Source organism: Lontra canadensis, unplaced genomic scaffold, assembly GCF_010015895.1.
Source record: "Lontra canadensis isolate GAN:19392208 unplaced genomic scaffold, GSC_riverotter_1.0 scaffold18, whole genome shotgun sequence".
NCBI lineage: Eukaryota > Metazoa > Chordata > Mammalia > Carnivora > Mustelidae > Lontra > Lontra canadensis.
In genome coordinates, this window is record NW_022631012.1 from 20,202,431 (window position 1) to 20,228,344 (window position 25,914).

The 25,914-nt window shown below is 34.4% G+C and overlaps 1 pseudogene; it reads right to left on the minus strand.

The window, feature by feature from the left end:
- Window positions 1-12,827: 12,827 nt before the first annotated feature.
- LOC116869259 lies at window positions 12,828-12,927 on the minus strand (annotated as a pseudogene).
- Between the last annotated feature and the right edge of the window lie 12,987 nt (window positions 12,928-25,914).

Genomic DNA, 25,914 nt, shown 5'->3' on the forward strand with positions numbered 1-25,914 from the left:
CTTTATTAGTCTATTTTTGTGTGAGTACCATACTCTTGAATATTGTAGCTTTGTATTATATCTTGAAATCTAGGATTGTGGTACTTCCTCTTTCTCAATATTGCTTTGACTATTCAGGGTTTTTATGATTCTATACAAAATTTAAGAATAGTGTTTTTGTTCTGTAAAAAATTCTACTGAGATTTTTTATGGGAATTGCATTCAATCTGCAGATGACTTTGGGTAATATGAACATTTTAACAATATTATTTTGATCTATGAGCATGAGATTTTTTTTATTCGTGTCATCTTCAATTTTTTTAATCAACATCTTTTAGTTTTCAGAATATGTTTTTCACCTCCTTGGTTAAATTTATTTCTAGGTTTTATTTTATTTTTTTAACTTTTTGGTGTAATTGTAATTTGAATTATTTGCTTAATTTCTTTTTGTACTACTTTGTTATTAGCATATAGAAACAGATTTTTGTATATTAATTTTGTATCCTGCAACTTTACTGAATTCATTTATAACTTCTAGTAGTTTTGTAGTGGCATCTAGGATTTTCTATATGTAGTATTATATCATCTGCAAATAGTGACAATTTTACTTCTTCCTTACCAGTTTTGATTCATTTTATTTATATTCCTTGTCTGATTTACGTAGCTAGGACATCCATTACTATTTGAGTTAAAGTGGTGACGGTGGATATCTTTGTCTTGTTCCTGATCTTAGAGAAAAAGCTTTAAGTGTTCCACCATTGAGTAAGATGTTAGCTGTGGATTTTTTCCCCTGTGGCTTTTATTATGTTGGGGTATATTCCATCTTAAACCACTTCATTGAAATTTTTATCATGAATGGATGTTGTGTTTTGTCCAGTGTTGTTCCTGGATCTATTGAGGTGATGATTGTTTTTATTCTTTCTCTTTAATGTATTTTATCACAATGATTAATATGTGAAAACTGAATCATTCTTGCATCCCCAGAATAAACCTCACTTGTTTGTGGGGAATAATCCTTTGAATATATTGTTGAACTTGACTCGTTCATATTTTATTTAGAATTTTGCCTCTACGTTTATCATGGATATTGGCCTGTAGTTTTCATTTTTATGCTGTCATTGTCTGATTATAGATAGGGTAATTTGGGCCTTGTAAATGGAGTTCAGAAGTTTTTTTCCCCTTCAATTTTTTAAAAAGCTTGAAGAGTTATTAACTCTAAGTGTTTGGTAGAATTCATTTATAAGCCCATCTGGTCCTGGACTTTTGTTATTGAAAATTTTATGATTAATGATTCATTTTCCTTCCTAGTAATGGGTCTGTTCAGATTTTTCTGTTTCTTTCAGGTTTAAAAGATGGTATCTAGATATTTATTGGCATAAATTTTTCATTATATTCTCTTATGTCTACCTATGGTGGTGTTATTTTTCTTCTTTCATTTTTATTTTATTCATTTGAAACCTCTCTCTCTCTCCTTATTAATATCAGATGTAGTATTTAGTGATTCATCAGTTGCACATAACACCCCATGCTCATTACATCAAGTACCCTCCTTGACGTCTGTCACCCAATTATAACCCCACCTCCTCTTCAGCAATCTAAAATTTAGATGTTTGTTTCTTAAAATTCAGCATCTCTTATGGTTATCCATTCCTCATTTTTTATTGATTGCTCTAGCTAAAAGTTTATCAATTTTATCTTTTCATAGAAACAACTTTTGGTTTAAGTGATTTTTTTCTATTGTAATTTTATTTTATATTTACATTCGGATATTTATTAGTTTCTTCCTTCTTCTAAATTTGGGCTTTGTTTGTATTGTTTTTTTTTTTTTTTTTCTTTTTTTCCCCCACTTCTGCTAGGTGTAAAGTTAGAATTTTTGAGATTTCTGATTTTTGAGATTTTTTGAGATTAAAATTTTCTGACTTTTTGAGATTTAAGGTAGGTCTGCATAGTTATAAGTTTTTCTCTTAGAACTGCTTTTGATCCATGCCAAAGATTTTAGACCATTGTGTTTCCAATTTTCTTTTTGTCTTCAAATATTTTTTTCTTTCTTTTTGATTTCTTCATTGACCGATTGTCTTTTTAGTATCCTGTTGTTCAGCTTTCACATGTTTGGGTTTTTTTTTTCCAGTTTTTTTTTTTTCCTCTAAATAATTTCTGGCTATATAATATTATAAAAAGAGAAGCTTGATAGGATTTCAATCTTTTTAAATTTATTCCAGCTTGTGTTGCTACCTAACATATGATCTATACTGGATAATGTTCCATGTGCACTTAAAAATAATGTGTATTCTGCTACTGTTGGGTGTAATGTTCTGTACATATCTGTTAATGCCATATGGTCTGATGTGTCATTCTATCTGCATGATATATCCATAGATACAAAAGTGTGGTGTTAATGTACTTTCTATTATTATATTACTGTCAATTTCTCCTTTTAAGTCTGTTAATATTTGGCTTATGTTTTTGGTTGCTTCTAAACTGGGTGCGTAGATATTTACAATATTTATATAATTTTGGATTAGTCCCTTTGTCTTTATATAATGTCTTTTATAAAATGATAGTCTGTTTTAAAGTCTGTTTTGTCTAATATAAGTAGGGCTATCCTGGATTTTTTTTTTTTTTTTTTTTTTTGCTTCTATTTACACACACTCTTTTCCATTCTTCACTTTAGCTTTAGGACTGAAGTGAGTTCTTGAAATCAGTATATAGCACATCTTATTTCTTATTCATGTAGTCACTGGGTGTCTTTCAATGGGAACATTTAGTTCAACTATATTTAAAATAATTACTGATAGGTATTACTTGTTCCCAATTTGTTATTTTTGTTTTTTGTTTTTATTTAAATTCCAGTTAGCATACAGTGTAATATTAGTTTCAAGTGTAGCATTTAGTAATTCATCACTTACATACAACACCCAATTCTCATCACAAGTGTACTTTTTCATAATTCTCATCAGTCACCTCCCCTTTTGTAATCATTGGTTTGTTTTCTATAATTAACACTGTTTCTTGGACTGCCCTCCTCAACTCTTTTATCCCCACTGTGTTCATTTGCTTTATTTTTTATATTCCCACATATGAGTGAAATCATATGGTATTTGTTTTTCTCTGACTGACTCATTTCTCTTAGCATAATATTCTCTAGCTCCATTCACATTGTTGCAAATAGAACAATTTCATATTTTTAATGGCTGAGTAATCATTATATGCTTAAATTACTTGACTTTTCATATATCTATTAAAGATTTTTGATTTGTGGTTACCATGAGGTTCATTTTTAACACCCAATGCCTGTAGCAGTCTGTATTAAGTTATAGTCACTCAGGTTCAAATACATTCATATTTCAAAGCTTTTTATTTTATATAGTCCTTGACTAATGTTTATAGTTATAATTTACTTTTGTGTCAACCTACATAGTGGCTTTATAAGTGATAAATCTACTACCTTTATATGTTTGCTTTTAGCAGTGGAATTTTTTCTTTTCATAATTTTCTTCTAGTTATGGTCTTTTTTTTTTTTCCACTTAAGGAATCCTTTTTAAAAGTTTGTTTTAAAGCTGGTTTAGTGGTAACGAACTTTAACTTTTGTCTGAGAAACTATCTCTTCTTCAATCGTGAATGATAATCTTGCAGGTATATTAGTCTTGGTTGTAGTTCTTTTTGGTTTTATTCTTTGCTCTTTTGTTTGTTTTTCCTTCAGCACTTTTTATATATCATGCACCTCTCTTCTGGCTTGCAAAGTTAACTATTATGGATCATTTGTTTGAGGCTATCTGTAATTGGTGGACCTGAGTATCTTTCTCCCCCCAGATGAAGGAGGATTTTAGCTATTATTTCTTCAAATACAGTGCCTGCCCTCTTTTCTCCCTCTTCTCCTTCTAAAATGCCTAGAATGCAAATGTTAGCATGCTTAGTGATATTGCAGAGGTCCTTCAACATATTCTTTTTTGATGATTGGTTGATTGATTGATGTTCAGGCTTTTTCTATTACCCTGTCTTCCAGATCATTGATCCCTTCTTCTACATCCTCTAGTCTGCTGTTAAATCTCTCTAGTCTCTATTTTCCAGTTACTTACTGTTTCCCTCAGCTCTTTGTAATAGTTTCTTAGTTTTCGTTGAGTGCATTCACTGTCTCTCAAGTCCAATGAGTATCTTTTTGACCAGCACATTTAAGTCTTTATTATGCATAATGTTTATTTCCATGTCATTTAACTCTTTTTCTGTGATTATTTTCCTGCTCTTCATTTAGGACATATTCCTCTGTCACCTCATTTTGTCTGTTTATTTCTATGTATTAAGGTGGCTATGTGTTCTGGTCTTTAAACTAGTCAGTGAAGTAGCCTTTTCTAGAAGAGATTTTGTGATGTCCTATAACATAACAACCCTGTCAGCAGAACCAGGTGATCCAGGGGTGTCCTCTCTGTGGGCTACATGCCATCTTCTATTGTGGCTGAGCTATGATTACTGTGGGCAGGTTGCCCTTCAGCCCAGCTATATGCAATGACCCACTTTGCTAGCTGAGGGGGGCACTAGGCAGGGTTTTTTCCTTGGGATGTTGAGAGGCTTGGTTATAGTTGTTGTAGGCTCATTGGTGGGCAGGGATAGCCTCAGCTTGGCTGTCTACAATAAGCCACTGTGATAGCTCCAGGAACATTGTAGATCAGGGCTTATTCCCTGAACAGTCAGCTATGAGGTTCCACCTACAGGAATTGCAGCAGTCTCTTTGGAATGCTGCCAGTACTGACCATGGCTGTCTATAGGGAATAGTGGGACAAGAGAGCTTTGGAGGGATGTTGGACAAAATGGTGAGGATGGAACCAAAGGAGAATGCCAGGGCATGACATGGAGTGCTAGAAAGATATGAGAAAATTAGAATTGAATCCTACAAACATCTAGCTATTCAATATAGAGGAAGGCACAAATAATGGTACATGCCATTGCTTTTGTTCCTGGAAAAATTTTCTGTAGACCTTTGCCCCCTTGGCACATGTCCTAGAATTAATCAATAGATCTCCTTCACATAGATGTCTATCATTTTTCAGACTGCTCCTTCAGTGCTGTCCCAGAACATGCTTTTTAGTGTGTTGGTTCTTTAATTCCAGAAGCTTTACAAATCAGTAGGACTTAAATAACATTGGTTTTCTTTTTCTTTTTCTTTTTAATAACATATAATGTATTATTTGTTTCAAGGGTACAGGTCTATGATTCATCAGTATTACATAATTCATAGCACTAACTATAGCACATATCCTCCCCAAAGTCCATAACCCAGACACCCTATCCCTCCCCACAACCCCCAACAACCCTCAGTTTGTTTCCTGAGATTAAGAGTCTCTATGGTTTGTCTCCCTCTCTGGCTTTTGTCTTGTTTCATTTTCCCTCCCTTCCCCTATGATCCTCTGTCTTGTTTCTCAAATTCCTCATATCAGTGAGATTATATGATAGTTGTCTCTCTCTGATCAACTTATACAGCTTAGCCCAATACCTTCTAGTTTCATCCATGTTTTTGCAAATGGCAAGATTGTAAATTTTTTATTCCATTTGTGTGTGTGTGTGTGTGTGTGTGTGTGTGTGTGTATCACATCTTGTTTATCCATTCATCTATTGATGGACACCTAGGCTCTTTCCATAGTTTGGTTATTGTGGACTTTGATGCTATAAATATTAGGGTGCCCATGCCTCTTCAGATCACTACATTTGCACCTTTAGAGTAAATACCAATAGTGTTAAATTGTTGGGTCATAGGGTAGTTCTATTTTCAAATTATTGAGGAACCTCTATACTGTTTTCCAGAGTGGCTGCAGCTGCTTGTATTCCCACCAACAGTGTAGGATGATTCCCCTTTCTCCAAATCCTCACCAACACCTATCATTTTTCTGACTAGTTAATTTTAGTCATTCTGACTGGTATGAGGTGGTATCTCACTGTGGTTTTGATTTGTATTTCCCTGATGCCAAGTGATGTTGAGCACTTTTTCATGTGTTGGCCATCTGGATGTCTTCTTTGCTGAAATGTCTGTTCATGTCTCTGTCCATTTCTTTTTTGGATTATTAGTTCTTTGGGTATTGAGTTTGATAAATTCTTTAAAGCTTTTGGATACTAGCCCTTTATCTGATATGTCATTTGCAAATATCTTCTCCCATTCTTTTGGTTGTCTTTTGGTTTTGCTGTTTCCTTTGCTGTGCAAAAGCTTTTGATCTTGATGAAGTCCCATTTGTCATTTTTGCCATCACTTCCTTTGCCTTTGGTGATGTTTCTAGGAAGAAGTTGCTGCAGCTGAGTCAAAGAGGTTGCTGCCTGTGTTGTCTTCAAGGATTTTTATGGATTCCTATCTCACATTGAGGTCTTTCATCCATTTTGAGTCTATTTTTGTGTGTGGTGTAAGGAAATGGTACAATTTCATTCTTCTGCATGTGTCTGTCCAATTTTCCCAACAATATTTGTTGATGAGGCTGTCTTTTTTCCATTAAACATTTTTTCCTACTCTGTCAGAGATTAGTTGGTCATAGAGTTGAGGGCCTATTTCTGGGTTCTCTATTCTGTTCCAATGATCTAGGCATCTGTTTTTGTGACAGTACCATACTGTCTTGATGATTACAGCTTTATAATACAGCTTGAAGTCTGTAATTGTGATGCCACCAGCTTTGGTTTTCTTTTTCAACATTCCTCTGACTCTTCGGGGTCTTTTCTTGTTCCATATAAATTTTAGGATTATTTGTTCCATTTCATGAAAAGCATTGATGGTATTTTGATAGGGATTAAATTAAATATGTAGATTGCTTTAGGTAGCTTAGACGGTCTGACAATATTTGTTCTTCCAATCCATAAGCATGTAATATTTTTCCATTTCTTCTAGTCTTCAATTTCTTTCATGAGTATTCTATAGTTTTCTTAGTAAAGATTCTTTGCCTCTTTGGTTAGGTTTATTCCTAGGTATCTTATGGTTTTGGGTGCAATTGTAAATGGGATCTTCTCCTTAATTTCTCTTTCTTCTGTCTTGTTGGTGTATAGAAATGCAACTGATTTCTGTGCATTGATTGTATATCCTGACATTTCACTGAATTCCTATATGAGTTCTAGCAGTTTTAGAGTGGAGTCTTTGGGTTTTCCTCATAAAGTATCATATTATCTGCAAAGGCTGAGAGTTTGACTTCTTTGCCAATTCAGATGCCTTTTATTTAGTTGTTGTTGTTGTTGTTGTTGTTGTTGTTGTTGTTGTTGCCATCTGATTGCTGAGGCTAGGTCTTCTAGTATGATGTTGAATAGCAGTGGTGATAAGGGACATCCTTGCCATGTTCCTGACCTTAGGGGAAAAGCTCTCAGTTTTTCCCCATTGAGAATGATGTTTGCCATGGGTTTTTCATAAATGGTTTTTGTGATATTGAGGTATGCACCCTCCTTCCCTACACTGTGAAGAGTTCTGATCAAGAAAGAATGTGTAGTTTTGTCAAATGCTTTTTCTGCCTCATATGGTTCTTGTTCTTTCTTTTATTGATGTATTGTATCACATTGATTGGTTTGTGGATGTTGAACCAACCTTGCAGCCCAGGAATAAATCTCACTTGGTCGTGGTGATTAATCTTTTTAATGGACTGTTAGATCCTATTGGCGAGTATTTTGGTGAGAATTTTTGCATCCATACTCATAAGGGATATTGGTCTGTAATTCCCCTTTGTGATGGGGTCTTTATCTGGTTTTGGGATCAAGGTTATGCTGGCCTCATATAAAGAGTTTGGAAGTGTTCTTTTCATTTCTATTTTTTTGGAACAGTTTCAGAAGAATAGGTATTATTTCTTCTTTAAATGTTTGGTAGAATCCCCTGGAAATCCATCTGCCCCTGGGCTCTTGTTTGTTGGGAGATTTTTTATTAATGCTTCAATGTCCTTCCTCTTTCATTCATCATTTATTCATTTGGGTTCTTTCTCTTTTCTTTTTGATATGTCTGGCTGGGGGATTATCAATCTTATTAAATCTTTCAAAGGATGAGTTCCTACTTTCGTTGATCTGTTCTACTGCTCTTTTGGTTTCTATTTCATTGATTTCTGCTCTGATCTTTTTTATTTCTCTCCCCCTGCTGGTTTTAGGCTTTATTTGCTGTTCTTTCTCCAGCTCCTTTAGATGTAGGGTTAGGTTGTGTATTTGAGACGTTTCTTGTTTCTTGAGAAAAGCTTGTATTGTTACATGCTTCCTCTTAGTACCAGCTTCGCTGCATCCCAAAGATTTTGAGCAGCTGTGTTTTCATTTTCATTTGTTTCCATGAATTTTTTAAATTCTTCTTTAATCCCCTAGTTGACCCATTCATTCTTTAGTAGCAGGCTTTTTAGCCTCCATGTATTTGAGTTCTTTCCAATTTTCCTCTGTGGTTGAGTTCTAGTTTCAAAGTATTGTGGTATGAAAATATGCAGGGAATAATCCAATCTTTCGGTACTGGTCAAGACCTGATTTGTGACCAATGATGTGATCTATTCTGGACAATGCTCCACGTGCACTAGAGAAGAATGTGTTAGTTGTGGCTTTGGGATGGAATGTTCTGTGTATATCTGTGATGTCCACCTGTTCCAGTGAGTCATTTAAAGCCTTTATAACTTTGTTGATCTTTTGCTTGGATGATCTGTCCATTTCAGTGAGGGGGTGTTAAAGTCCTCTACTATTATTGTATTATTGTTGATGTGTTTATTTATTTTGTTATTAATTGGTTTATATAATTGTGCTCCTATGTTAGGCCACACATATGATTTTTTTTAAATATTTTATTTATTTGAACAGAGAGAGAGAGATCACAAGTATGCAGAGAGGCAGGCATAGAGAGAGAGAGGAGAAAACAGGCTCTCCGCTGAGCAGAGAGCCCAATGCGGGCCTCGATCCCAGGACCCTGAGATCATGACCTGAGCCGAAGGCAGAGGCTTAACCCACTGAGCCACCCAGGCACCCTAGGCCACACATACTTAAAATCATTAGATCTTTGGGGTGCCTCGGTGGCTCAGTGGGTTAAAGTATCTGCCTTCAGCTCAGACCATGATCCTGCGGACCTGGGATTGAGCCCCACATCGAGCTCTATGCTTAGCAGGGAGCCTGCTTCCCCTCTACCTCCTGCCTGCCTCTCTGCCTGCTTATGATCTCTGTCTGTCAAATAAATAACTAAAATCTTAAAAAAAAATTGTTAGATCTTCTTGTTGGATGGACACTTTAAGTTTGATATTGTGTCCTTCTTCATCTCTTGTTATAGTCTTTGGCTTAAAATCTACTTTGTCTGATATAAGCATTGCCAACCCAGCTTTCTTTTGATGCCCATTAGCTTGATAAATTGTTTCCCACTCCATCACATAAAATCTGGAAGTGTGTTTGGAGCGAAAATGAGTCTCTTGCAGACACCATATTGATGGGCTTTTTTTTTTTTTTAAATCCATTCTGATACCCTGTATCCTTTGATTAGGGCATTTAGCCTATTTATATTCAGAGTACCTATTGAAAGATATGAATTTCGTGCCATTATATTGTCTATAAGGTGACTGTTACTGCATATTGTCTCTGTTCCTTTCTGGTCTATGTTACTTTTAGGCTCTCTTTTTGCTTAGAAGATCCCTTTCAATATTTCTTGTAGGGCTGGTTTGGTGTTTGCAAATTCTTTTAGTTTTTGTTTGTCCTGAAAGCTTTTTATTTCTTCTTCTATTTTCAATGATAGCCTAGCTGGATATAGTATTCTTGGCTGCATATGTTTTTTAGTTTAGTGCTCTGAATATATCATGCCAGTCCTTTCTGGACTGCTACGTCTCCATGGATATGTCTGTTGCCAATCTAATATTTCTTTCTTTTCTTTTCTTTTCTTTTTTTTTTTTTTCTTTTCAATCTAATATTTCTCCTTCATAGGTTACAGACCTCTTGTCCTGAGTCTTTTTCAGGATTTTCTCTCTCTTTTTTTTTTTTTTTTGAGAATTGTAAGTTTTACTATTAAATGACTGGGTGTGGTCCTATTTTTATTGATTTTGAAGGGGATTCTCTGTGCCTTCTGGAATTTGATGCTTGTTTACTTCCCCAAATTAAGGAATTTTGCTGGTATAATTTGCTCCAATATACCTTCTGCTCCTCTCTTTCTTCTTCTGGGATCCCAATTATTCTACTATTGTTTTGTTTTATGGTATCACTTATCTCTTGAATTCTCCCCTTATGATCCCATAGTTGTTTATCTCTAATTTTCTCAGCTTCTTTATTCTCTATCATTTAGTCTTCTCTATCACTAATTCTCTCTTCTTCCTCATTTATCCTAGCAGTAAGAGCCTCCACTTTTTATTGCACCTCATTAACATCTTTTTTTTTTCTTTTTATTTCAAATTGGTTAGATTTTAGTTTCTTTTCATTTCTCCAGAAAGGGATTCTTTAGTATTTTCTATGTTTTTTTCAAGCCCAGATAGTATTTTAATGTCCATATTGATTATGTCCCTAGCAGTCACTACTGCCTCTTGTTCTTTTTTTTTTTTTTTTTGAGGTGAATATTTCTGCTTTGTCATTTTGACAAGAGAAGTAGATGAGTGAGAGAACAAAATGCTAAAAGAGTAACAATGACTCTCTCCCAAAATATACACTAAACAAATTAGAAGAGACCTTCCAGAAAGTGGTTGCTTTTTTGTTCATAGATTGCTGCCATTCTTTTCTTCAATGGCCAATTCAGTTTGTAGGTGTTTGGAATGATTTGATAACTATCCAGCTAAATTTCTAGGACCAGATGAATTTATGTCTCCTACTCCTCTGCCATCTTGCTCCTCCTCTTATATACCATTGATTTTTCAAGCCAGGCATTATGGGGACCTGTTCTCCCAGTGCAGGGGCCGTGTGTGTTTTTGGACTACCTCATTCTTCTGCATGTGATATCCCACCATTTGTAGTTAGTTTATGTTGGAAATTTGGTTCCCTACCACATCTTTGATACCCCTACCCTTTTCAATATGGCCTTCACTCTATAACTAGTTGTGAAAAATCTACTCTTCTCATCTATAGATTGTTTTCACAGTTGCAATCCATGTTGTTGTTCCCTCGGTGTATCCATGGCGCAAGCAAGTAAGCCTAGGATGCTCCTACTGTGACATCTCCCCCTCCCCACTTTATTTTTGTTGCTGTTGTTCAGTTTGGAGAGGTTTTTTTTTTTTTTCCTTCGTAATTTGGAAAATAGTCCTTTATCAGATGTGTGTTCTATAAATATTTTCTCCCAGTCTATGGTTTATCTTCTCATTTTCCTGACATTCTTTCATAGAGGAAAATTTTTAAATTTTCATAAAGTCTAGTTTGTCAATTATTTATTTCAGGTAACGTGCCTTTGGCATCATCTCTTAAATGTGTAAAATCTCCAAGCCCAAAGTTATTTAGATTTTCTATCTAATCTTGTAGGAGTTTTATAACTTGAGTTTTACATTTAGGTATGGGATCCATTTTGAGTTAGTGCTTATGGTTTGTGTCTAAATCCTTTTTATGTCTGTGGACATCAAGTTCCAAGACCATTTATTGAAATGGTGAAAAAGATTTTTGTAGAAGCTTATGTCTTCTGTGGTGGTGATTTGTCTATTAAGTTCTTTTTTTTTTTTTTAATTTCTTTTTCCTTATTTGACTTTTTTTTTTTAAGGATTTATTATTTTTAGAAAGAGATAGAGTGGGGTGAAGAGGAGAAGAAAGAAAGAGAATCTCAAGCATATCCTCAAGTGAAGACAGATTCAGATGTAGGGCTCAATCTTATGACCCTAGTTTATGCCTGAGGTGAAATTAAGAGTCAAGTGCTTATCCAAATGAGCTACCCAGGCACTCCTCTTATCTTGACTTTTAAAAAAATATTTTATTTATTTATTTGACAAAGAGAAAGATCACAAGTAGGCAGAGAGGCAGGCAGAGAAAGGGGGAAGCAGGCTCCCCACTGAGCAGAGAGCCTGACACAGGGCTTGATCCCAGAACCCTGAGATCATGACCTGAGCCAAAGGCAGAGGCTTAACCCACTAAGTCACCCAGGTGCCCTTCTTATTTTGACTTTTAAAAGTTACTTGTATATGTTGGAAAGCAGTCCTTTATTAGAAGGACTTTTGTCTTTTGCAAATATTTTCTTCCACTCTATGGCTTGTCTTTTCATTCACTTAACATCTTAACCAGAGTAGACATTTTGAATTTTAATAAAGTCAAGCTTACCAATTATTTCCTTCATAGATTGTGCCTTTGGTATTATATCTAAAAAGACTGCCATACTCACAGTCATGTAGGTTTTCTTTTATGCTACCTTCTAGGAATTTTAGTTTATGTTTTATATTTAGATCTGCTACCTATTTTGATATTTGTGAGAAAACTGAGGTATGTGTCTAGATTCCTTTTTGTTTTTGGTTTTTTTTTTTTTTTTTTTTTGGCATGTAAATACTCAGTTGTTCCAGCACCATTTGTTGAAATGACTAACCTTGCTCCACTACATTACTTTTGCTCTTTTGTCAAAGATCAATTGACTATATTTATGTAGGTAACAAGTTTTAAGCTAATTAAGAAATAGAACAAAAAATTATTTACTCCTTCTTTAACTTTATTTATTGCTCAAAGCTTTTCTTTCATGTAGATACAAATTTCTGATTTATTTGATTTTCCTTGTATGTGAAGAATATTTTGCAACATTTCTTGTAGGATAGGTTTGGTGATAATAGTTCCTTTATATTTTTGTTTGATTTAGAAAGTCTTTATTCTCTTAAAATTTGAAGAATCATTTCACTGGCCCTAGAAATCTAGATTGGTGGTTTTTTGTTTTAACATTTTAGATATTTTACCCTTTATTTTTGCTGGTGAGGTTTCTGAAAAAAATAAAAAAGTGGTTTCTTTTTTTAATCTATTGATGAAAAGATATACAACATTTTAATAATTTGCACATCATTCTTGTGCAGGGCCCATACTAATCTCTGTATCATTCAAATTTTACTATATGTGCTGCTGAACCAAATATTACTCTGTAATTCTTAAACTTGTTTCTTTGTTGATTATGTTTTCCTTCACCCTGGCCTTTTCCTTCAGGATTTTCTGTTTCTTTTTGGGTTTTTACATTGCCATTCATTTTTTATTGTTCTCCTATAGTTCTAGGATACTCTCTCTTTCATTGTCTCCTCTCTTTATGTATTTCAATTTGGAAAGTTTCTATTGCTTTATGCTCAGGTCCACTTACTATTTCTTCAGGCCGTCAATCATATTTATAAGACCATTGAAAGCATTTATCTTTTTTTTTTAATTTCTAGCATTTACTTTTGATTCTTAAGTTACATAAACTCTAAGATAGAATCTCTATCTGTTCTTGCATGCTATTTATAGTTATTCTAAATTTCCTGTCTACTTTATACCTGTGTTATATCCTAGACTAGTTCTGATGACTTCTTGTCTCTTCAGTTTTTTCTGACATTCAGTTTGGCTTATTTATTTATTTGATTGTGCTATCTAGAAAAGTAGTTTGATATTTAATGTGATCTGTTATATCATGTTGTATTAAGGAATAGAACTTGAGATAAATAGGTTTTTAATGTGAGAATTTATGCTATTTGACTAATTATTTGACTGTATTTAGTGTCTGTTGTAAGTACCAGAGAATGACATTCCTTAAATCCCTTATTTTTGTCTCCCTTCTGTCCTTCCAGGATTTCTATATGTTGTTGATTAGAGAGAGTTATGTCCCCTACACCCTTGCAAGGAATCTTCTTTAGATTCTCACTTTTAAAAACTTGGTGGGACCCCTGGATGTAAAGTTTATTACTCCAGGGGCTTCTGTTCCAGTTAAGCAGAACTCAGAAAGCACCTACCTCTCCAGATTTCAGAATGGCATTTGACTTCCAAACTTTGTTCCATGGTGAGTAATTTCAGTTTGTATAGTTTTTTGTTTGTTTGTTGTTTTGTTTTTAATAATGTGATGGGTGACAATCTCTGTCACTTACATGGTATAGATGCAACTGTTTCTTTGGTTTGGATTACTACTATGTTGAGTTTTAATCCCTAGGGAAAAAGAAAGGAACAAAAGCATTTTTCCCCTGATAAGTAGTTTTACTTCTCTATGCCTTAAATTATGGATAATATTACCTACCTTATAGAATTGTTAAAAGGATTAAATTAAATGAGGCCTCTGTTAATCATAATTAGTGGCATCTAGAAAATGTTTAAGTAAGTATGCTACATTAGTTTTCCCACAAATGTCCTATCCATGTAAATATTTGCAGACAAATATATACTGGCCCTAATTCAATAAGATGGCATAAGCATAAACATAGGCTTAAGCATAGATTGCATAGGCATAAGCATAGCATATAGCATATTATACCACACCTCTGTGTACTTTTTAGAAATATGGGTAGGGTTATTCAAATTGACACAAGGGAATTTTTCTCTATATCATATAGTTATTCTAACAAAGAAAATCCAGAGAGTTTTATTTATTTATTTATTTTGTAGCTGAAAGTTATATAATAAAGATTCATTATTTTTTAAAGTTTAATTTTATATGCTTTAAGTATAGAATATTAATCATATTTTGAAATAATTCCTGCATTGCCAAGACCTTAATATAAGGCAGAATTTTTTTTCTGTGTATTTAGATTTTTTTCCTTACTGTACTAAAATCAAAATGAAGTTTGGTTTATTTATTTATTTTATTGTGCTATCTAGAAAAGTAGTTTGATATTTAATGTGATCTGTTATATCTTAATTTCTAACACTAAATGAAAATATAAAACATATGCTTGCATCTTTAATTATCTTTTAGACTTGAATTAGAATATAATAAGCAGTTGTTCCTTAAGTAATAAAAGGCCAAATTTAGAAGATTACCATTTAAAAATATATTTATAGAAGTTGTCAGTCAATATAAAAAATGTTGTACCATTTCTCTCATCTGATTTATGACTTAGTTATAAGTGCAGCTGTATGAAGAAATTAATGACATAAGTGGGAGGTATAGTTAGTAATCCTATACTTAGAGAATAGTATTTTATATCTGCAGGTCATTCAAGCCTCAAATATTTTTGGTAAATTTTCCATCACTTATATTATGGATTGAGTTGTGCCTCCCCATATTCATATGTTTAAGTAAAACCCAGTATCTCATAATGTGACTATATTTGGAGACAGATCCTTTAAAGAGGTTATTAAGTTAAAATGAAGACATAATCCAATATGATAGATATCCATATAAGAAATTAGGACACAACATAAACAGAGGAAAGACCAGGTGAAGGTAGAGTGAAAAGACTGCTATCTACAAGACAATGATGGAGGAGGCCTGTAAAGGAACCAAACCTGCCAACTGCTTGATCTAAGAATTGGAGCCACCAGAATTTGGAGAAAATTTTCTGGTTTAAAACACCCACTCTGTGGTATTTTGTTATGGCAGACCAGCAAACTAAATACCTAATAAGAAACAATAAAAAAGATATGAATAAAAACATTGCAATAGAAAATAAAAAAGGCCAATGGGCATTTGAAAACATGCTCAAATTCATCCGTAATCAGGACAATGCAAATCAAGCAAGAATGAGACAGAACTTCACAATTATTAGATAAACAAAAATTTAGAAGATGAAAAATGTCAACTGTGGCCATGATTGTAGGGAGTTAAAAACCTTATTGTATAAGTTACTGTAAATTGACACAAGTATTTAGGAAAGTAATCTGATACAATTTAGTTAAATAAAGTACAGGCATTCCTTATGGCTCAGCAATTCTGCTTGTTGATCTATCCCAAGGAAATTCTAGCACAAGTAGAAAGGTAACATCTAACAGTGCTTGCCTTAGCATAATTTGTGGTAGCAAGATGTTGAGGGTAATTTGGATGTCCACAACTTGGGTAATGGGTGTTTAGAAGCACGATAGAGGAGTTGAAAGCAACAGTTTAGACACATACATAGCAACTTGCGTGGATAACAAAAAAATAATGTTGAGTTAGTAGATAAGAAACTTAGTTCAGCATATGGTATGATAATACCATTGCATAAATTGAAAAAAACATATGTACACTAAACAAAAATGAATATTTTTTAAAGAATAATGAGATAAGTGAATATTAAACACAGAATAGTTGCCTATGAATGTAAAGGAAGTAGAGGGGCTCTCAAAGATACAAAGAATAATGTTTTTAAAAATAAATAATATAAAAAGATACGTAAACATTGTGATTTTTTAAATTACATATACATTTCATTTGTATAAGATAAGAAGAACATGTAAGTTTAGAGTGTTTATTTCTATGTCTGGCACATTGTAAAAAATCAAATATTTAATGAATTTATAATTGAGTGAATGAACAAATGGATGGATAGATGAATGATTAGAACAATAATACCTCCTATACACAATATGTGCTATTGGATACTGTTATTTTCTTTCCATATATCAAATTAGTTAATCATCACGTCCCTAGAAAGTGGTTACTATTAATAACCCTGTTTTACAAATGAAGTAACTGCAGCAAAAGATTTTAAAATTCAGCTAAAAGTATAGAGGCAGAAAACAACAGAGTGTGGATGTTAGACATATCTTAAAGCATACCCACCAACAATCCCCCCTCCAACATAAGTTGTTCAAGAAAGTAAGAGATATAAACTTAGGCACAAGAAAAAGGCTATAGTTACCACTATAGAAAGAATTGAAATTAAGCTAGTTTTTTTTTATCTTACTATTTAAATGTTATATATTCATACAGATATAAAACCTAGGGCATTGAATTAGAGTCCACCCTAATGACCCCATTTTAATTCCATTGTTTTTGCCTTTACTATTACCTTTATTACCCCTATTACTAAATAAGGTTGCATTCTGAAATACTAGAGGCTAGGATTCCAACATTTTTTTTTTTTTACATTAACCTTGACACAATGTTATTGAATTTATAGACCTTATTCACATTTGGCCAACTGCCCTAATTCCATATTCATGAAACTTCTGTCTTCTTCAATTTTTAATCTTTCTCAGTTTGTCCCTTCTTTTATGAGCATATTTTTAAAATCATTTTTAAATTTATTTTCAACATAACAGTATTCATTGTTTTTGTACCACACCTAGTGCTCCATGCAATCCGTGCCCTTTCTAATACCCACCACCTGGTTCCCCCAACCTCCCAGCCCCCACCTCTTCAAACCCTTCAGATTGTTTTTCAGAGTCCATAGTCTCTCATTGTTCACCTCCCCTTCCAATTTCCCCCAACTCCCTTCTCCTAACTCCCCATGTCCTCCATGTTATTTGTTACGTTCCACAAATAAGTGAAATCATATGATAATTGACTCTCTCTGCTTGACTTATTTCACTCAGCATAATCTCTTCCAGTTCCATCCATGTTGCTACAAAAGTTGGGTATTCATCCTTTCTGATGGAGGCATAATACTCCATAGTGTATATGGACCACATCTTCCTTATCCATTCGTCCGTTGAAGGGCATCTTGGTTCTTTCCACAGTTTGGCGACTGTGGCCATTGCTGCTATGAACATTGGGGTACAGATGGCCCTTCTTTTCACTACATCTGTATCTTTGGGGTAAATACCCAGTAGTGCAATTGCAGGGTCATAGGGAAGTTCTATTTTTAATTTCTTGAGGAATCTCCACACTGTTCTCCAAAGAGGCTGCACCAACTTGCAGTCCCACCAACAGTGTAAGAGGGTTCCCCTTTCTCCACATCCCCTCCAACACATGTTGTTTCCTGTCTTGCTAATTTTGGCCATTCTAACTGGTGTAAGGTGGTATCTCAATATGGTTTTCATTTGAATCTCCCTGATGGCTAGTGATGATGAACATTTTTTCATGTGTCTGATAGCCATTTGTATGTCTTCATTGGAGAAGTGTCTGTTCATATCTTCTGCCCATTTTTTGATATGATTATCTGTTTTGTGTGTGTTGAGTTTGAGGAGTTCTTTATAGATCCTGGATATCAATCTTTTGTCTGTACTGTCATTTGCAAATATCTTCTCCCATTCCGTGGGTTGCCTCTTTGTTTTCTTGACTGTTTCCTTTGCTGTGTAGAAGCTTTTGATTTTGATGAAGTCCCAAAAGTTTATTTTGGCTTTTGTTTCCTTTGCCTTTGGAGACATATCTTGAAAGAAGTTGCTGTGGCTGATATCAAAGAAATTACTGCCTATGTTCTCCTCTAGGATTCTGATGGATTCCTGTCTCACGTTGAGGTCTTTTATCCATTTTGAGTTTATCTTTGTGTACGGTGTAAGAGAATGGTCAAGTTTCATTCTTCTACATATAGCTGTCTAGTTTTCCCAGCACCATTTATTGAAGAGACTGTCTTTTTTCCACTGTATATTTTTTCCTGTTTTGCCGAAGATTAACTGACCATAGAGTTGAGGGTCCATATCTGCGCTCTCTAATCTGTTCCACTGGTCTATGTGTCTGTTTTTATGCCAGTGCCATGCTGTCTTGGTGATCACAGCTTTGTAGTAAAGCTTGAAATCAGGTAACGTGATGCCCCGTTTTATTTTTGTTTTTCAACATTTCCTTAGCGATTCAGGGCCTCTTCTGGTTCAATACAAATTTTTGGATTATTTGTTCCAGCTCTTTGAAGAATACCGGTGGAATTTTGATTGGAATGGCATTAAAAGTATAGATTGCTCTAGGCAGTATAGACATTTTAACAATGTTTATTCTTCCAATCCAAGAACATGGAATTGTCTTCCATCTTTTTGTGTCTTCTTCAATTTCTTTCATGAGTGTTCTGTAGTTCCTCGAGTACAGATCCTTTACCTCTTTGGTTAGGTTTATTCCCAGGTATCTTCTGGTTCTTGGTGCTATAGTAAATGGAATCGATTCTCTAATTTCCCTTTCTGTATTTTCATTGTTAGTTTATAAGAAAGCCACTGATTTCTGTACTTTGACTTTGTATCCTGCCACGTTACTGAATTGATGTATGAGTTCTAGTAGTTTGGGGGTGGAGTCTTTTGTGTTTTCCATATAAAGAATCATGTCATCTGCGAAGAGAGAGAGTTTGACTTTTTCATTGCCAATTTGGATACCTTTTATTTCTCTTTGTTGTCTGATTGCTGTTGCTAGGACTTCTAATACTATGTTGAACAAGAGTGGTGAGAGTGGGCCTCCTTGTCATGTTCCTGTTCTCAATGGGAAGGCTGCAAGCTTTTTCCCATTGAGGGTGATATTTGCTGTGGGTTTTTCATAGGTAGATTTGATGAAGTTCAGGAATGTTCCCTCTATCCCTATACTTTGAAGCCTTTTAATAAGGAATGGATGCTGGATTTTGCCAAATGCTTTTTCTGCATCAATTGAGAGGACCATGTGGTTCTTCTCTCTTTTCTTATTAATTTGTTCTATGACATTGATTGATTTGTGAATGTTGAACCATTCTTGTAGCCCATTAATGAATCCCACCTGGTCATGGTGGATAATCTTTTTAATGTGTTGTTGGATCCTGTTTGCTAGGATCTTGTTGAGAATCTTAGCATCCATATTCATCAGTGATATTGGTCTGAAATTCTTCTTTTTGGTAGGGTCTTTGCCTGGTTTGGGGATTAGGGTAATGCTGGCTTCATAGAAAGAGTCTGGAAGTTTTCCTTCTGCTTCAATTTTTTGAAACAGCTTCAGGAGAATAGGTGTTATTTCTTCTTTGAAAGTTTGGTAGAATTCCCTAGGGAATCCGTCAGGTCCTGGGCTCTTGTTTTTTGGGAGGTTTTTGATCACTGCTTCAATCTCGTTACTAGATATTGGTCTATTTAGGTTGTTGATTTCTTCCTGGTTCAATTTTGGGAGTTTATAGTTTTCCAGGAATGCATCCATTTCATCTAGGTTGCTTAGCTTATTGGCATATAACTGTTGATAATAACTTCTGATGATTGTTTCTACTCCTTGGTGTTAGTTGTGATCTCTCCCTTTTCATTCATAATTTTATTAATTTGGGCTTTCTCTCTTTTCTTTTGGAGTAGTGTGGCCAATGGTTTATCGATCTTATTGATTCTTTAAAAAAAAAAACAGCTTCTAGTTTCATTGATTCATTCTACTGTATCTCTGGTTTCTACCTCATTAATCTCAGCTCTAATCTTGATTATTTCCCCTCTTATGTGTGGAGTTGGCTTGATTTGTTGTTGATTCTCCAGTTCTTTAAGGTGTAGAGACAGCTGCTGTGTTCTGGATTTTTCAATTTTTTTGAGGGAGGCTTGGATGGTTATGTATTTCCCCCTTAGGACCGCCTTTGCTGTATTCCATAGGTTTTAGACCAAAGTGTCTTCATTCTCATTGGTTTCCATGAATTGTTTAAGATCTTCTTTGATCTCCTGGTTGATCCAAGCATTCTTAAGCAACGTGGTCTTTAGCTTCCAGGTGTTTGAGTTCCTTCTGAACTTTTCCTTGTGATTGTGCTCCAGTTTCAAAGCATTGTGATCTGAGAATATGCAGGGAATAATCTCAGTCTTTTGGTATCAGTTGAGTCCTGATTTGTGACCCAATATGTGGTCTATTCTAGAGAATCTTCCATGTGCACTTGAGAAGAATGAGTATTCTGTTGTTTTAGGGTAGAATGTTCTGTATATATCTATGAGGTCCGTCTGGTCCAATGTGTCATTCAATGCTCTTGTTTCTTTATTGATTTTCTGCTTCAATGATCTGTCATCTATTTCTGAGAGAGGCGTGTTAAGATCTCCTACTATTAATGTATTCATATCAATATGAGTCTTTATCTTGATTAACAGTTTTCTTATGTAATTGGCTTCTCCCATATTGGGGGCATAGATATTTACAATTGTTAGATCATCTTGGTGGATAGTCCCTTTAAGAATTATGTAGTGTCCTTCTGTATCTCTGACTACAGTCTTTAGTTTAAAATCTAATTTATCTGATATGAGAATCGCTACCCCAGCCTTCTTTTGAGGCCCATTGGCATGAAAGATGCTTCTCCATCCCTTCACTTTCAGTCTGGGTGTATCTTTAGGTTCAAAATGGGTCTCTTGTAGACAACATATGGATGGGTCCTATCGTTTTATCCAATCTGCAACCCTGTGCTGTTTTATGGGTGCATTTAGGCCATTCACATTGAGAGTGATTATTGATAGATACATTTTTATTGACATCGTGTTACCTTTGAAGTCTTTCTTTCTGTAGATTGTCTCTATATTTCTGTTCAATGCTATTCTTAGGATTTTTCCTTTTTTATAGAACCTTCCCCCCTTAATATTTCCTGCAGTGTCAGCTTTGTGGTTGCATAGTCTTTTAAGCCTTGCCGGTCTTGGAAACTCTTTATCTCTCCATCCATTTTGAATGTCAGTCTTGTTGGATAAAGTATTCTTGGCTGCATGTTCTTCTCATTTAGTGCCCTGAATATATCTTGCCAGCACTTTCTGGCTTGCCAGGTCTCTGTGGACAGATCTGACATTATTCTGATGGGCTTTCCTCTGTAAGTAAGGAGCCTCTTTGTCCTAGAGGCTTTCAAGAGATTATACATACAATTATGATTCCTCAATTTGACTATCAGGTGCCTTGATGTTTTTCTGGAATCTATAATCTTAGATGGAGACCGTTCAGCCTCTAGTACATGAACGTTGGTTCCATTCGCGAGATTGGGAAAATTTTCATGAAGAACTTGTTCCACTCTATCTTCTAGACTTCTTTCTTTCTCCTCCCCTTCAGGGATTCCAATAATTCTGACGTTGGAACGTTTCATGGTGTCATTTATTTCCCTGATTCTGTTTTCATGGTTTCTAAGCTGTTTGTTCCAGGCTTCCTCTTGATCCTTTCTCTCTGTTTGTCCTCCAGATCACTAATTCTATCTTCTGTCTCAGTTACCCTAGCTTTGAGAGAATTTAGATTAGATTGGAACTCATTCAGAGCACTGTGAACCTCAGCCCTGGTAGCTTTTAGCTCTGCCCTAACATTGAGAACATCCTGTCTGGTTGCTTTCAGCTCGGCCCTAATCAATTCCATTTGGTCATGCATGGCTTTCTCCAACCTAGCTATTGCCTGGATAATTGTTAGCCTGAATTCTCTTTCCGACATATTGTCTATGTTGATAGCCATTAGCTCTGTTGTGGAAGGTCCATCCTCTGTATTTTTCTTCTGGGGATTCCAACATTTTTACTTTTTTTTTTTTTTTTGCAATGGGGAACATAATTTAACCCATAACAAATTCCTATAATCTTATTTTCTTTGATAGTGGGGTCATTCTTGGGCTATTAATTTTCAAAATAGTTTTAATGTTTTGTACTTAATATATGACATTTATCTAGATATATCTTGTACTTTTGAATCATTTCGATATATCTTGTACATTTGAATCATTTATTTTGTTAAGAGGGGGTGGGCGAAGTAGGATGACATGTATTTTTTGCAACAGTGGCCGGGAATTAGTTATAATGCTATTAGTCTATAATTTAAACATTGTAAATAGGGAACTACATGTGGAATATGTTAGTCAGCATGGGTTGTTTTCCAGTCTCAGAACTGCAGACTATTGATTGCTATGCAAAATTCCTTTGGTTTTGTTTTGAATTGAATCTTATAATCTGGTTTTTATAGTCCTGGCACTAATAGAAAACATTCATAGATTTATATGGTCAACATTGAAGTCAGTGGATAAATATCTTAATTATAATTATCAGAATAATTTTCCTAACTTATCAGGATTATTTTGGGGGATTTGATGATATAAAACTAAATAAGATAAATTTAACATACTGAAGGTCCACTAATGAAAGGATAGACAGGATAGAAAATGACCCAAAGAAATTGAATATTAGAAAAGCATTATTTTTTCACTTTGGTTCTCAAAAACAATGATTAGAACTAAGCAGCTGGTTTTGTTCTATTTTGATTTTACATATGGGAATTGAACAAAATAAATGCCTAAGTTTGGGAATCTCTGTGCCAGAAATTTAGATTTTTACATTATGTCTCTTTAATGGGGTCCAGACTCCCTGAACAGAAGGAAGTTCCTATTTCTGGGATAAAGGAAAAATAAAGATACTACAAAATACAGGTACTATTAACTGTGTCTTGAGAGCTATTGAATGTAACTTGTTGAAGGACTCTAAGTTAAAAGATCATAAATAAAAGCAATTTGTTATTTAAGAAAAATGAACAATCATAAACAAGTAAAATATTAGAACAGAAGCTATATATATATATTCACATAAAAGAAAATTAGGATAAAAATTTTGTCCAGAGTCAAGGGCAGTATATTTTTAGTGTATTAGTTTTGAAGTTTGAATAACATGTTTTGGAAGCCTCTATACAAAACAGGTTCAACTATACTGTTACTTTTATCTTCTTGCCCCATATTTATATATAAGCTGTAAAACATCCCTAGGAGTCTTAGGATCTCATGTTCACCAGTTACTTAATTTCTTACTTGAAATGAATTAGCTTAAGTTTTTAATCATTATACATTTCTTCTACATCCTGTTTTCTGTATTCTGCCAGCTTATGTTTGGAAATATTCCTTGATTTCTTCAATATTGCATGCCTTCCAGATACACACTCAATTTAGAAAACATATATATAAAATGATTTATATTTTTGATCTATCTTGGCCCTAGCCACCAGCCTGTAAAACTCATAATTTCTTATATAAAGTTTTTTTTTAACCTAATATAAGTTATTTTTTTTCAGATTTTATTCATTTTTATAGAGTCAATAGAAGTGGGGGGTGGATCAGAGTGAGTGAGGGAATCTCAAGCAGACATATTGAGCACAGAATCCCATGGAGGGTTTGATTTCTTGACCCTGAGATCATGACCTGAGCCAAAACCAAGAGTCAGATGCTTAACCAACTGAGCCACCCAGGCACCCCAAATTTGAAATTTGGAAATTTCAAAATTCCCCAAATTTTGAAAGTCAATCTATCCTTCCCAACATCAACTATATAAGTCTTACGAAGCTACAATATTTAAAATTTCACATATCATAAATTAGATGGAGACTGAAGATGATGGAGTAAGGAGGTCCAAGAATCATTCCTTCTAACAAAATATCTATTGAGTTTGTAAGATCAAAATAAAATGCTATTAAAATTTCAATACTAGCCAAGCACTTGTAGCATTTAGGGCATTGTTTTATTTAAAAGAGAGAGAGAGATACTGGTATATCTTGGTGAATTTTGGTGTGACTATTACCAGCCTAGACAGTAAGAACTGTGATACCATAAATGGGTTTGGGTGTTTTAATCTCTCTGGCATTTCACTGGAGAAGGGTTAGGTTATTGTCTCAAACACCTGTGTCACAAATGGATTCTCAGGAAGCATCTGTTGAGAGAGTTTAAAGATAAACAACACTTTATTATTTTCTCCAATTACTGGATCCAGACATTTGAATCTCAATCTCTGTGAGGTCACTGACTGCCGAAAGAGAAAACTAAAGAAAGGTTTCAGTGACTATACCTGAAAAAAAAAATAGATTTTGCAAAAAATAATCTAGCTAAACAGACAAATGAAGCCCCCCCAAATATTAACAACAGCAATGAAAATGCAAACCATAAAAAGAAACAGGAAAGTATATTCCAATCACGGGGGGGGTGGTGGAGAATAATTGACAGCAGCCATCCCCAAGGAAGCTGCATCACTGGACTTAATTAGACAAAGACTTTAGCTGTCTTAAATGTGTTTTTAAAAATAAGTGGAAGAAAACTATGGACAAAACACTAAAAGGTCTCAGAGAAAGTATGAATCAGAAGATAATATCAATAAAGATAAAAAGGATCTAAATAGAAATCATGAAGATCAAAAACATAGTAGTATAAATAAGACATCTACCATAGAGATTCAAAATCAAATTTGGGGAAATATTAAAAAGAATCAGGAAACTTGAAGATTGGGCAAATAAAATCATGCATTCTGAGGTGCAGAGTAAAGAAAAATGAACAAAGCCCAAGGGAATTTATGGCATATGATCATGAAGGACAACATACACATGCTAAGAGTTTGAGAAGGAAGATGGAAAAAGAGAAAAAAAAATATATATGTATATATATATTTTAAGAAACAATGAGTGAGAACTGTGGTACAATGTTAGAGTGAAACAGAATTTTATCTCCTCACCTATGCAACAAATGTTCTGGCAGAATCTAACTATTTTATAATTTTGGATCAACTGGAAATATGAACAGTAAATTATGGTTAATTTTCGTCAATTTCATAGGCACCATGTTCTCTCTGAGACTTAGATCAACAAACAGGTTGAAAGTAAAAGGATGGGAAAGGATATTTCACACAAATAATAGCAAAGAGAGAGGGAGGTGGCTATACTAATATCAAACAAAATAGATTTTAAATCAAAGTTTTTATGAAGCGAGATTGTATAAGATAAATGAGTCAAATACAGCAAGAAGATATTAAAATTATAAACATTTACACATCTAATAACAAACCATCAAAATATGTGCAACAAAAATCTATAGACTTAAAGGAAGAAATAGACACTAGTTGAAGCTTCAGTAACCCATTCTCAATAATGGATAGAAAACCGAACAGAAGACTCATCAAGGAAACAGAGGACTTATACAACAAAATAAACCAACTAGATCCAACAGCAGATCTAATACACAATATTGATGGATGAATGGATGAGCAAAATGTGTAACTACAGTGTGGGGTGTAAATAAAATGAAATATTATTTAGCTGTGGAAAAGAAGAAAATTCTCTGTTTGCTGAGGAGATAGTGGAATAGAAGGATCCTGAGCTCCCCTCATCCTATGAGCACACTGACAACTAAATGCATTGCAACTTCTCCTGAAAACAACCTGAGACTGGCAGAATAGATCTTCCACAGCCAGTCCTAGAGAGAAGGCTTGAACAAAAGCAAGGACAAAGAAACATAAAGAACCTGGGGAAAAACCGAGAGCTTTCCCCCTAAGGTCAGGAACATAGTAGTGATGTCCACTATCACCACTGTTGTTCAACATAGTACTAGAAGTCCTAGCCTCATCAATCAGAAAAGATAACTGACTAAATAAATAAATAAACAAATG